Here is a 14,665-nt window from a genome sequence, read left to right as displayed (position 1 = left end):
CCTTCACCCCACCAACCTTAACCCTGAACTCCTGCAGAAAGAATTCACAGATGTTCACAAAGTTTTGTTATCACCATTACTAGGAGCAATTGTTGCGCTAGTGGATCAACCACCTCCTGACAGGAATGTGATATGGACCATACGTGAACACTCAGTCAGAGAAGACAGGGCCAGGGCCATAGTTTTATGTTAGTTTTATGCTGCCTGCAAGAGGACAAATGCCCGTTCTGGCAAAAACTTAAAGGTGTGGTTAGAAGATATTTGATAGGGTATAAAGCTTGCTGGAAAAAAGCTGATCTGTCCTTTTAACAACATTGAGCCAATGAGTTCTACTGTATCAGTGGTTTTATATGCCAGTGGCCATGGCATTTTTGCTCTGATACTGGGAGCTCTAGAGACAAACTTAATGCCTCTGAATGTAGGTACTCAAACTGATCTCACAGGCTAAATATTACAGGCAACATCTAGGAATCTAAAAAAAAAAAAAAAAAAGATTTACAATCCAAAACTAAGGAGAAGAGAAGAAGATGTAATCAGAACAATAGAAGTATAGAAGCAATAGCAAAAGACAAAAAGGAATTATGCCTTGTTTATCAACTGATGATAGTATTAAAGTAGTTACTAACCTACCAATTTATACGATTTAGGTTTTTTTGCTGCAGGTCACACAAAATCTGTCGGATATCTATCAGTCTTGATGACAGGACAGCAACTACAGGAGATGCTGAAGCAATATTATCTATAATTTTGTTACACTCCACCTCAGCTTTCAGCTCTTTGCTGAAACACGCAGCCTGAAGTTCTGGCTTTTCAGAACATGCTAGGCAGAGTGGAAATTTAGGTAAGTGGGTTTGAATGCTTCCTATCAGCTTTCAAAGGAAAAGTACTGTATGATTTTTTTAAACTACTGTGTGGGTGATATGTGAATTTAGTCTCGATGGCAGGCTAGGGCCCAGGTTTAACTAGGTGGATAATAGTGAGGTGGTTCAGGAAATCCCTGATTCAGCTAAGAGCTTACTGAGACTGACAGCACAGAAAGTTGTTCAGTAACCTTGCAGGAAACTATATTTTTTGCTGGGTTGATGTTGTGCTTGTTTTCCAAGGGGAACTAGTCTGCTGAGGGATGCACAAGTGCTCTAACCAGCGGAAAAGTAGCATTGGAAATCACTAGGGGTGAAGCAAGTCTGGTGTTTGTTCTTTCAGAGGGCTCACCCATTTTGCAAAACCACATCGATAGTCCTTGTGACAGGCACCCCCCAGCTATGCCTTAATCACTGCTGCATCTTACTCTTGCAGTCATAACCTATGATATTCCTCCTCCTTCCCAAAATACTTTTATAAACTTGACTCTCTGCAAGTTGACTGTTTCCCACCGTGCATGCCTTCTCTTCAGAAACAACTTATCTAATAAGTGACACACTCTATTCCTGGATTCCTCTAGGCCTTTATTACAGAATTGTCCTGCTCCATTTATCTAGCTCTGCAGAGACACAGAAGAATAATAAAAATTCATAGTGGATTCCTATTTTTCTTTTTGGTTTTAGGGTTTTTTTTTTTTGTGTGTGTGTGTATGCCTCAGAAAACGGATAATCAAATAGTATGTTAGAAAACACGAGCATGACATTTAGCGCAGAGCAAATCTCAGTAGCTCCTGGTGGTAAGGCAATCAGGGCTAAGCGGTGTCAAAAACTAAATTTGGAAAAGCAATGAGAGAATCAGTCAAGACAGGTATGTGGGAATAAGCCAGATGGGACCCTCTGAGGCTGAAGTGACCTCATATAACCTCTCGTGTGCAGGACTCAGCTGGATTCCATGAAACCCTGCCTTTCCTTGCAGATGGAGGGGGGCCTTGTGCATAAGGTAGATAGTTCACATTCATATTTTTCTCTGTATGTCTAAACATACATCATTTTTGCCATAAGTTGGTTCTTTTAACATGCTACCAAAAAAAACCCTTTAAATGCTCAAAAACTGTGAGGAGAATGCTGCAATTGCTCTAAAGTGTGTCTCAGAGATTTGCTATGTTGAATCAAAACTTTTTGGATGGGAAAAATAGCTGTTCTTTTCATATCTATATATCAGCTTTTAAAATGCAAAACCACTGCAGATGTGACTAAATGTGGAAAAAATACGTACAGAAGGAATCAATCTCACATGTTCCATTCAGATTTTGTCCTTTGAATACTGTCCTATCCTGGATCTATCTCCTGTGGGCTTGAAAAGCAATTTGGCTGACTAAACTTGCATGTGCCTCAAAGGGCTCCATAAACTCAAAGACTTTTTATTTGTAATGGGTCCTTAAAGTCCACAGGTTTTGCTTTGCCTGAAACTGCTACATCTTGGTAGCTCTGGTAGAAGGAGTAAATCAAATAAAACCAGGCTGACTGAGGCTGCAGAGCGTAGGCACTTTCTGCGAGCCACTGTGTGAGAAGGGAAACTGTGGAGAGTGAATGTTGCCTAACTTCCCAGCCCACTACCCACAAATCTGTATATTATTGACTAATTTTCATGCAGAATCCTATTGTGCTGCAACGGGTGAGGAACAGCCAACTGCAATAGTCCAAAGCGCTGGTGGGAGGGTGACCCGCATCTGGCTTCCTTCTGCTTATCCCTGCTCTGCACAGTGGAGACAATCATGTGGTTCTTCAGTTCCAGATCATTGCAGGGAGAAAATGCAGATAATAAAGTAGGCAATTATAATAGCTCCACTAACATTTCTATTAATTTAAATATCTCTACAGCATGTGGAAGATAAGGGAAAAAGACATACATTGTTTAGAATTAAAAAAATCTTATTAACCTTCCATAACTGTCTGACAATACTCAAAGGCCCAGCTACTCAAAAGACTCAGAAATACTGAATGTATTCTCTGATTTTTTCTCCCTTCCGAATAATCACTGTAATGAAGAATCAAACTGTAATGAATTTGACTTTCTCTGTAGAGCTTTACTAATTAACCAGAGCTAAATAAATATATAAATAAGACCTTGACATTCAACTTCATTTTAATGCAAATAGCAGATAGGAAACTCAGTTTCTCATGCTGAAAACTCTAAATAAAGAATAAAACATCTTAGTAAGACATTAAGCATCTGGGGAAAACAAAAAAATCCTTCCAAAGTAGTGTACAGTGATTCTGATAATAGCTGAAAGTTTTAAATAATGTAGAGAAGGTGAATTGGGAATGATTTTTCCCCTTTTTTTCTTATTCTTTGCTATTAGAATGTAGTATGCTCGAATCAGGCAAAAAAAGATTTTTATTCATACAGGTCATAGTCAATCTGTTAGAATCCTTGTTACAAGATGTTGGGAAGGTTGAAAATTTTCATAGGTTCAAAAACTGACCAGAAATATTCAGGAAGAAAATTTATCAATGCCTATTTGGTACAATCACGCTACCTCTGGCTCAGCATATCTCTGAACCCTAAATTACTTGAGGGAGACCACTCTGGAGAAATGTCACTACATGCTCGCTGTTCTTACACATTTAGTGCATTTGCTATTGTCCTTTGTGGGGGTAGGATACTAGACAACCTGATCATTCGGTTTGACCGTTCTTATGACAAAACTAGATTAAATACTGCTCCATTGAAGTCAGTGATATATTTAGCATAGATGTCACTGACAGTTCCTGGTCTCTATTGAAGAGCAGCACAAATATTACAAAATGTATCTCCTTCAAATTCAATAGCAAGAATCCCAGAGTTATTAGAAAGGAGAATTCACAAAGTAACTACTGTTAGATTCTGAATCTTCTTCGCAAATGAAAAAGTAGACCTGTTTTCAAGTTTCCAGAAGAAAAGTAAAGAGCTGGGCAAAAAAAATATAATAATAATAATTGCGGTCCTTGAAACAGACTTCTTCAAGGACTTCCACACTGATACTGTAAACATCATCTCTGTCACCATTTATAGGTTCTGGGAGATTTCATGTATCTAGAAAGACACTTGAAAAGAAATGAATACCCCAATACATTCCTGGAATTCCTTTCTTCTCCTCAAGCCAGACAAGGTACAATCAGAAGATACCAAAAATAAATAGTTTGGAAAGGAAGGGATGGAACAGTTTTGTAGAGTAGTAAGGTGCTAAGTAAGACAAATTCAAGATGTTTATTTAAGAAATATGTTCAGTATTGCTGAGATATGTTTAAGTGAGTCTTGTGACTAGAATGTTTAAATTAACATTCATGATTAGTCAGAAAGGATGGACTTGGCCTAAGAGCAAAGTTATCATTAAAGTCTTCTGGTCAAAATATAGTTTCTTCAAAAATGCAAATCCATCAAAACCATTAAAAGTCTTGAGGGGAAAGACTCATCTCAGCAAAAGTGAAGGATTGATTTAGTGCTTAAAGTAGTGATTTGGCAGGTCACTTGGGAGACAGGAGAAACGAAGGACTTCATAGTGAGTTTCCAAGGAGAGCTTTATATACAATTCCTTGCATTTTTACAAGCATACATTAAAAATATCAAAAGCCCTCATGCTTATGCCAGGATCTTTATGTTACTCATTTCCCTGTCTTCAGATACAATAGGCGCAATGTACTTATCTCCCCAGATAAAATATTTCTCTACATTATAAATGTATAGATGCTATTTTGTGTGTGTATGTTGATTGGCTAGGGGAAATGAGCTGGAATACAGTAGTATCATATGATACATATTTCAGTGATGGTGAAAATTTAATGATTTAGTGAAAATTTAGTGATTTGCACTAGACTGGACATTTAGAGACATTTGGGCTGACACACCCCCAGCAACGAACTACTATGCTTCTAAAATAAATTCAGTACCAGATACCAGAACGGTTTTACTGGAAGAAGTTTTTTTGATATTAGTAAATTTTAGTGTGATCTAGCATTAAATACAACCAGATTTATTCTTAACTTGGTCTTCCACTCACGTAAGACAAAAACATATTTGACATTATGTTAGCTGAAGCATTTTTAAATGTGTGGAAATTGCAGGGCAACATAGTGCACCCTGACAGTGCATTCCTATCAGCACGACCAAGGACGGCCCCATTGCTAAGGAGTGATGAGGATGGCATGAGAAAAGTACTGAATGTGGGCCATAGCATGAAAACTACTGTCAATGTACACATGGCTAATCTTAAATCACCTTTCTTACACACACAAAAAAAGAGCGGTGAAGCAAATGATGAATTTCAACCCCTTTGTGCATTTTTTTTGGAAGAGTCTTTTTTTGAAATATTTTTAGTGATTATTTTGTAAGTCCTGTTTAAAGAGAAAATCCTGCCTCAATGCCATGAGCTGATATCAGATTCTTTCTTGGAAATGAAATAAAGCCCAGAAATTCCTAAAAAAATTTTCCTAGAGCTTTTCTATATGAAGTGATGTCTCAAGTTTTCTAGGTCTGATATTTTGGGATCTCCCAGAACTAGAAGTAAGTGTCAGTTCTGCTCTACTTTTGGGAATGTCTTCATTTCATGGGGGCAAAACTCATTTTCAGTCTGTCAGTGCTTGGAAGACATTGGACTTCAGCCTTGCTATTTGGATTACTGGTGTTTTGCAAGGGAATTACTTTTATGAATTACTTTTTTGGGGCTGTTTCTTTCTTTTTTTTTTTTTTTGGTGCTTGTATACCTTGAATGTTAGAAGACTGATGGATACAATTCAACTACTCAAAGCAGCATTTCAATTCTGCAGCTGTGTTTAGCATACAAGCTTCCAGGCATGGATTATCAGGGGAGTAAGAGGCATAGCCTTCCTCCCTTCACTCAACACTTCCCTATGCCCCATGCTAGCTCCCACTCCTCCGATATACATGGTCACAGCGGTAAGGCGATAGCCCAGCTCCTTCCCTCTCCCTGCGGCTGCATTCTTCTTTTTCATGGTCAGTATCACTTACACAGGCTGTGAAATTGCTGCCAGAAACTGTTGATACCATGGGGAAAACCTCATAGCTTCTCCGTTTTAAAGACTAAAGTGCCAATAAAGTCCTTCTGGTCTAACTTTTTCCCTAGTGTAGGCCATGGGATTTCACCCCTAGATTCCTGTACCATGCTGAATAATTTGGGATTGAGCTCTATTAATCCTTTGATGCAGGCACACCAAACCAGTTTGAGCCTCTAGGGCACTCCAGTTAACTGTAGTGGAACTGGGCCAAAGATTTTTCTTGCAAATTCTTAATAATTAGAAAATCCACAGAAAAAGCACCTGTTTGAGTCCTAAATTATGCCTGGTAGCCTGCAATACGCTGTGAATTGAGACTGCTTCTACTGAACTTTAACACCTCAGAATCTTTCCTCTTTGGCCACTAGATAAAACATCGATAGACTTGTTTACTTGAACAAGACAAGGAAAAGTTAATAACCACCAAACCAATCTGCTGGCACAGTGCATTTTTAAATTAACTTTGAATCCATCGAATTTCAATGTGATCACTATGGTTGTATGTGGAACATGTTGTGCTTTGAATACTTTACGTCATCCAAAGAACTTTGAATGGTTAATAAGTATGAAATACTTTTACATATTGGCATGCCACAGAATTAGGCATTTTGCCTTCATTTTCTGGTAAAGAAATTGAGGCAGTGAGAGAAGAAGCAAACTGTCCCAAGACCAAACAAAGCCTACTTTTTTGTTGTTTTAGAATTTGTAACAAAACTAACTGCAGCAACATTAAACTTTCGTGAAGACAAAACAAAAGAGAGTTGGTTGGAGGATCAGTGCCAGTTTCTCCATCCCCTCATCTGGTTTAGCTTAAGAGTTAAAGAGAGTTTGTGTTGCATAGACATTTCCAGAAAAGTATTTATTTCACTTTTTATTCAATTAATAATTTGATCTTTTGTCCTATGTGTAGGAGAACCATCTCCTTTCATTGATGGACTCCAATGAAGAAAGAAAAGTAAGTTTCTGAAGAAAATGGATATAGATAAACCTCATTACTGTCAATGGAGAACACACCCTACATGTTGAATTCTTCTGATCAGATGTAGATATCTGAATCTGAGCTAGTCATCTGGAATGCTTTATGGTTTCAGGAGAGAAGCCAGAAATTTTAGGATGTAACTTACCTCATCCAAAAGCAAAACAAATACCTAAAATAGTCCAAATGAAGTACTTATTCCTTTCCATTGATTATAATGGAAGCTCAGGTTACTCAGCTGTACAGTGCCTGCATTGCCAACATCTAAAATTTGGTGAAATGTATCCCACTCTAGATATTTTGTCTTTCTTATTCAAGTCTTTCATGTTTGACAGGTGATGAATTGCATCTTTATTTATTCTATTATCTATAGTCTAAACATACCGATATTGACTCATGGCTGAAAGACTGTGAGACATTTGCTGCTCTACTTCTCGTCAATAATAAAGCAGTACATACAGTACATTTCACATACACAGATTTATATAGCAGATGTGATAAATGTGTAAATAGAAATGAATGAAACTCCAAGCGGGATTCATCTCCCCAGCCTGAAGTTAGTTATCCAAACCTGAGCTAGTCACCCTGGGCTTCCTTCAGAGGAAATGCCATCAGCTCATGAGTGGCTAAAATAGAAGTTCAAGATAGTTCAGCTGAACCACTTTCTAGCAGTGCCAGTTTCTCTCCATTTGCTACAAAAGAAAGACAAGGTGACCAGCTCAGCATCTGATATCTGAAGCTGGGTTAGATGTAAGAAGTGTGAATTTAACCTTGCATTTAACTATGCATTGCATCACCAGAGTAAGCCTGAGCAGTCCTTGAACCCAGCAAAAGTGCCATGTCCTGCCAAACTGCATGGCACTGTTTTGTATTTAGTGAGAGGGCTATGGGTGACACATACAGAGCTTCATTGAATCATTTTCCTATTTTTAAAAACAACAGAAATAAAAACAGCCCTGAATGAATTGCTGATTGAATTGCCAAAGACTTCTACCGCAGAAATGAACTTGTCTACATATTTTTTCAACTGTACCGATCAGTTTACATCAATTTTATACAAACAATCTTTACAATGAAATGGATTGGAAAAATGCTCTCACTTTATATGTGAGCTGTGTTGCCTGTATACTTCTAAGCACTGACAAATCAGAGGAAACAGAGATTCTGGCAATATCAGTTGTTTCATAATCTTTATTAAATTTCTAGACAATCTTCTGAAATAAAAACGATATTAAGAGATAGGTAGCCTCTCCCTTCAAGAGTGAACTGTATATTTTCCTCAGAGAGAAAAGCTCAGCATTACTAGGTATCTAAGCAAATAAGTGACATGGAGTGCTTTTCCCTTTCTAGAGAAATGTTGTGGAAGATATAAAATAGAATGATTTAAAATAAAGTATCAAATATTGACTGAAGGAGCCTATAGATATGCTGACTTTGGAACATAATTACTATGGAAACAACAAACAAAGAGGTTATCTCAGAGTGTGCCAAGCTGAAATTCATGCCTGGATTGATTTCAAGTCTTTCCTTGCTGAGAAGTACAGCTGAAGCTTTTCAAATTGAATTCTATAAGGAGCCTTTTCCAATACGTCATTTTCATTCCCCAAATCCCCTTCCCTCCCTTTTTTTTTTATATCAAGGCTTGAACATCACAATTTTTTCTCAAAGGTTAGTAATTTTAAAAGCCTTTAATTTGGGGTATCTAACTGTTAAAATAGACTTCACTTTCAAAAATTACAAAGTAAAGATGGCACTGTGAAAATATGTATTGAGCATTTTACTCCAGGTTTTTATGAACAGTGGAGAGAAAAAGACAGTTTTAGTTGCAATATATATATATGACCTCTTTAGACGTCTACTTCATAATGATCTGAATCTCACTCTAGAAATGCCTGTTTCTTTCTATTAACCATAAAGGGAGTCTATTATACATATACAGATGTCTGTGTAAACATACAGCTAGACATAACCATATTATCATGTATGATATCACATATAGTAGATACATATACAGGATAATCTGTACATCCCAGGTTATTTCCCCATTAAAAAACTGTGCCCATTTTAAAAAAGAATTGTTGGAGGTGAAGAAAATTTCCCAGGGAATCTGGAAGCAAATTAGTATATTATTAAATCATGAAAATTTAATTTTCCCGGGGGGTTGTTTCCTTTCTTGACCATGTTTATGGTATATTTCAAGCCTTTTATTAACAGAAATGTTTTTCCAGTTACTGGAAACCCATATTAAAAAAGGTATTTTTGGCAAAAATGAAAATAGGTCTCAACAATTCCAGATTTTAATTCAGTAAAAATTAAATTGGGAAAGATTGCATTGGAAGAAGGTATTAAAGTTTTCAAGATATAGAATATGTCATATTGGTTGTCAGAAAAATTATGTAAATGGAAATAGATAATTTTCATTAAAAATCTTAGTGTGAAAAATGATGTGTAGTCATAATTTTAAAAAATTATGTCTTTTGCAAAGATCCAATGAGTAATTCGGATTTTTTAGAAGGGTTTTGCAGCTGCTATATAAATCTTGGGGATGTTGCAGGTGGAATAATAGCTGTATTACTATTTTTTTTAAACTTGAAACCATTTAATCCTGTGAGATTGCTTAATATTATGACATATATTGTATAGGGATAGAGTAGAGGTTTTGTGTACAATACAAAAGTGGGAAGGAGAAGCAGTCTTATCTAAAAATATAACAGCGAAGACTGAGGATGTTCCTTCTTGATCCTCCTTTAATAAATATTAAAGTTTTATTGTTGAGTGCATTCAAATAATTAATAGTTACTTTTCTCAGTAAAACCAAAAACATGAAAAAAAAGACTTTAAATCCAATAAAAAACAAATGTTTTTTCTCACAAAAAAACCAAACCTTGCATTACATTTTGGGCTGAACACAATATTTATTTAAACTTTTTTAATCTTTTCATTTTATTTTAGTATACTGCAAGTTAGTCTGAAATGTCATTTTAAAATGAAAAATTCATATATTTTATTAAAAATACTGAAAGTAAATCTTGATCTGTCTTAATTTCCTTTTATGCTTTTAGCTGAATTCAAGCTGAATCTGTTTCTGTTTTTAAGTGACCAACCCTATATTTATAGATAAAAAATGTCTTTCTTTCTTTTAAATATTTGTTCAAAGATCTAAAGACACACAATCTGGTTTCAGAACAAACAAGCAAATATACAGACAAACTCATATGTGCAAAATATTTCATCAATTGCTAAATTTCAAATTATAACAGCTTTATTTTGACATTTCCTTGCAATGTTGGTTTTTAGAATATAACAGCTTTGATTGGCCTCATGAAAAGCAAAAGGTGAAACTAACTCAAAATCAAAATGCATCTGACAGATTCAATTGGCTTGAGATCATGATGTATGAATTTACATATCTGCATGCAGGTATCTACCTGAAGGTGTCACAGTTTAAGTAGGGACTTAGTTCAGCTCCTTCAACATAGATGTTTAAGGCCATTTGAGATGGAGAGGGCTAGAAGATACGACACATGACAGACCCGGGCCTTTCTAGACAAGGCAGCTGAAGATCCATTGAAGGCATCTCGGACAGTGCTAGATACCAAGTAGATGAGCAACTGAGTGGAGCTGTAGGAATCTACTTGAGGGGGAGCTGAACTCTTCTCTGGGCCCCACCGGATGCGTTGGCCAGGAGAGGGATTCAGCTGCTGAAGTGCAGGCATCTAGTGCCTTTTCAGTCTTGAGGGTATCACAGTTGTCTTTCACCGCACAATGCAAAAAGGTGCAGGTCTCCCTCACCTCCATGCCATTCTGCTAACCTGGTGCAACATCTCAGATGCTCCACTGCATCTCAGATGTTTAGACAATTGCCTCCTGCCCTAGAAGTAGAAGACGACACTTCAATGCCTAGCTCCCATGCCGATACATCCGTGCTGATAGTTAAACCATGGAGTCCTAATCTGGAATGGAATCTTACCTTAGTTTGCTTTCATTTTTTTCCAGTCAGTCAAAAAAGCAAATAATGTTTATAAATAGTGAAAAATACAATCTTTGAAAGGCATTTGGATGCATACTCTGATACTGATATAAGTTGAATGTCATGTTTATGTATAAATTGAACTGGAATTTAGCTGCATTTAAAAATGGTGCCAACTAGAGCTTGAAAACCTTTGAGGAAAAGATGCAGGCTGAATGTATTTGCATGTGTGACATTGAAGCACCATTGTGAGGAATAAGCATCCCCATTTGTGAGCTCACCTCTCCCCCTGCTTGGCCATGGCCTCAATGCTTTTAGCTTGTGTTCCACAGGAGGACTCCCTTGGGCAAGATGAATCTGTACACAGCTAGATCCAACAGTATTATGTGTAAGGCATAACACATTTAAACCTGTGCTATGTCTTCAGAGCCCTACAAAATAGAATTAACACATTGGGAAGCCAGGTTGTTATTTTTATTTTGACAATGTTCTTATTGTTTTATCCTACTAATCTGCTTTTCAATGATTTATACATTAATTTTTTATACATTAATCCCTGAAGCTAGGCTTGGAAAGGCCATGCTGTAAATATCACATGGCTAACACACATGCCAGCGGCAGACAAAATTTACAAGAAACAGACAAACCTCAGAATAATAATTTCATCATATCACCCTTATAAATCTTCCCAGCTGTTCTGACACTTTAATTATAAAGTGACACTTCCAGTCTTAAAGTGTTGTGGCCTGTGTAATAGATCATTTCACTTAATACATGTTATGACTCTGGCTACTGTAGAGGAGACGTGTTACAATCCATCTCCTTCACTAAGGCAGAAAGACAAAAAGATTAAATGTTGTAACTATAAAATTCAATAAGAAATTGGTCCAGTCCTGAATTTATTGCAAGCATACATACATGCAAAAAATGCTTATTGCCATGAAGAAATGTGTCCTATGCTTGTGTATGACATTCTTCCAGTGAGGAGGTGCGTTTGGTCAGAACGTGCCTCCCACCTGCACACTCAGGGTCCCCTTCCCTCGCCACCTTTTAATAAGTCTTTTCGAAATTGAAGGAGGCGAGAGGTGGGTTGCTTTGTCGTGCCTTCCACCTACTCCCCTTCCCAATATCCCATGCAAGCCTCTCTGAGGAACGCAGGAATGGGCTGAACAGCCTAAGGATGAGAATTAGCTGGTCAGTTCTTGAACAGTTTTTACCTGAAATGTGATAGTTTCTGAAAGCTACATGTAAATGACAGAAGCTCCAGACTATCCCTGCTGAGCAGCTTCCAGGCAAGGGACTGGGAAGAAAATCTGACTCAGGAATAAAGAATGTGTGACTTGCTTTCAATCTAACAGTCTTAACATGACTACATTCAGACAGTTTGAAAACTTAAAAAAAAAAAAAGAAGGGAAAGGACAGTTTGCTGTAAACAGTGACATCAGAATCTCAGAATGGAAATGAACAAATACTATTACTTTATTACTTGGAGGAATAGCTGCCAATCCTAGCATGATACTTCTGGGGTCTGATCTTCGCTTAGACAGATACAGAAATTCACAGTAATGCTAACAAAGGCTGCAGAGACAGACAGTGTTTAGCTGTGATCCATTAAATACACCTACCCCTCTACAACTCTACCTACAGAGCTCTAGTTATTCATCCTGTAACCTTTACATCTTAAAACCTCGCTGTTGTTCAAGTAAAAGCATCATCGTTAATCTTCCCTTGTGGTGTCTTTCACTATTGACCTATCACTGGAGTAACAAGACTGCTGTCAGTCATGCTGAACAGCTTCTCTGAACAGAACTGTTTGCAAAAATTTCTGTTTTGGAGGGAGGTCAAGCTGATTTCCTTGCCTGGGACATCCAAAATGGTGACTTAGATGCCAGAAATGTTTTGCTTTCCTGTTCCTTGGTCCTTGTTTTGGCACCATGGTTCCACATTCCCTGTGCTGATTTCAGCTTTGTTCTTACCATCAAGCTTTAAAGGCATTTGACTAACTCAGACGTGTGAATGTTGCAATTAACACTGATTTGTGTGCATTCTCCTTTGCAAAGATGAAATCATTTTGCAGGTGTCTCAGGACACAGAATTTTTAGATGATCCTTTTAACCTCAGCATACACCAAGTAGTAGTATAGCATATACCAAGTAGCAGTGTATAAGCTGTCAAATGTTGTCAGGCTAGAATAGAGCTATCCATTATTTTGCTTAAAACCAGAAACATCCGTCCCCACATAGGATCATCCTTTTATCTATTAATTCTGTTAGCATATGTCTTGGTTACAGCGTTAACATTGTGTGACACAGAGTGGTATCCAGAATTAATGAGCAGCACAAATCCAGGCAGCCATGACTTTAATTTCTGGGTGGCTGTTTTTTTCATTGTTTCTAATTTGTGAAATTTGAAGAGAAAAAAAAATATTATGTCCTCTGGCCATCAGCTTTACTTTTTGCTTCTCTGCTTATTTTCCTCATTGAAAGGTTTATCTTTCCTACCAATGAACCCACAAGCTTTTGCATATAAAGGAGCCCATCCAGAAATCAGCTCCATATGGGCAAACCATATGTGCACACTGAATCCCACTGAAGTAAACTATGGTTAAAATTTCTTATTTCTGCTATAGTAGCGTACATGTGTCCCTGACTTTGTTGAGCAAGCCACTGTATAGACAAAAAGAAAAAGTTAATCTTTGTGATAGCAGAAGGATTATCACAGTACAGGATGAAATTTATAAAGTGTAATGGTGGCAGACCAGATTCTTAACTGGTACATATCAGTATTTCTTTATTACAATTAACAAAACTAACGTAATTCAATGATTCCATTTAAAATGCACTCAGTGCTCTAGAAGAGGGTCACTCTCATTTGCTTTCTGGGTATAAATCACAAGTGATCTTTCCTGATTTCCATGAGGTTGCTCATACTTGTGTTAAGATTAGAACCAGGTATGGTTTTGCATTCTGGGCTTGTCTGCGGAGGGATGTAGCTGTGAAATAAGGTAGACTGTGAATATGTAGTGCATTAATAATCTTGCAGAAACTCATTCCTTTTTGAAAATGGCATTAACCATCTTTTTATTACTATGGACTAAGCATGTCCGTGTGGAAAGACAGTGTAAAATAACCATGTCCCTATAAATTTATGTCTAATATTGCTTTGCAGAAATGCCCCGTGTAGGACAACCTTGTGTGATGACAGCAGAATGAAGCCCAAGGTAATTTTCCAAAAGTTACATTTGCCTGGTAAATATTGACATATACCAGACCCAAAGAACAATGTTGATCCACAGAACAAAGGTGAGGATGTGCTTGTCTGTCTTAGGACTGTTATAGAGATGGCTTTTCAGGGAGAAAGAAAAATGAGGGAAAGACAATTCTGTGGATATACTTTTTGATCAGTAAAGCTGCACAATATACACAGTCCAGCTCTTTCCAATTAGGTTACAATTATATTGGAAGCTGTTTGAATGAAAAACAAGATTGGATTAAAAATCTGGAATCTGAAGATTAAAAATAAGATGCAAAATCTTAAGAGTCAAGATAATGTTTCATTAAACCATTTATTTAGGATTTGATGGATTTTCTGTTATTTAAAATATTTGAATCAAGTTTAGAAGCCTTTTAGGAAGAGATGCTCTTACTTAATCCAAAGTTATGGGCTTTACTTACAGAATTTCCAAGTGAGAGTCTCTGACCTGTACTGTGCAAGCAGTTGGCTTAGATGATCACAATGGTCCCTTCTGGCTTTAAAATCTATCAATTTATTAAGCAACCTGCTGTAATGCTGTGATGCAGAGGCAAT

This window comes from Apteryx mantelli, chromosome 1, assembly GCF_036417845.1.
Source record: "Apteryx mantelli isolate bAptMan1 chromosome 1, bAptMan1.hap1, whole genome shotgun sequence".
Classification (NCBI taxonomy): Eukaryota; Metazoa; Chordata; class Aves; order Apterygiformes; family Apterygidae; genus Apteryx; species Apteryx mantelli.
Note: the sequence above shows the minus strand (reverse complement) of the source record.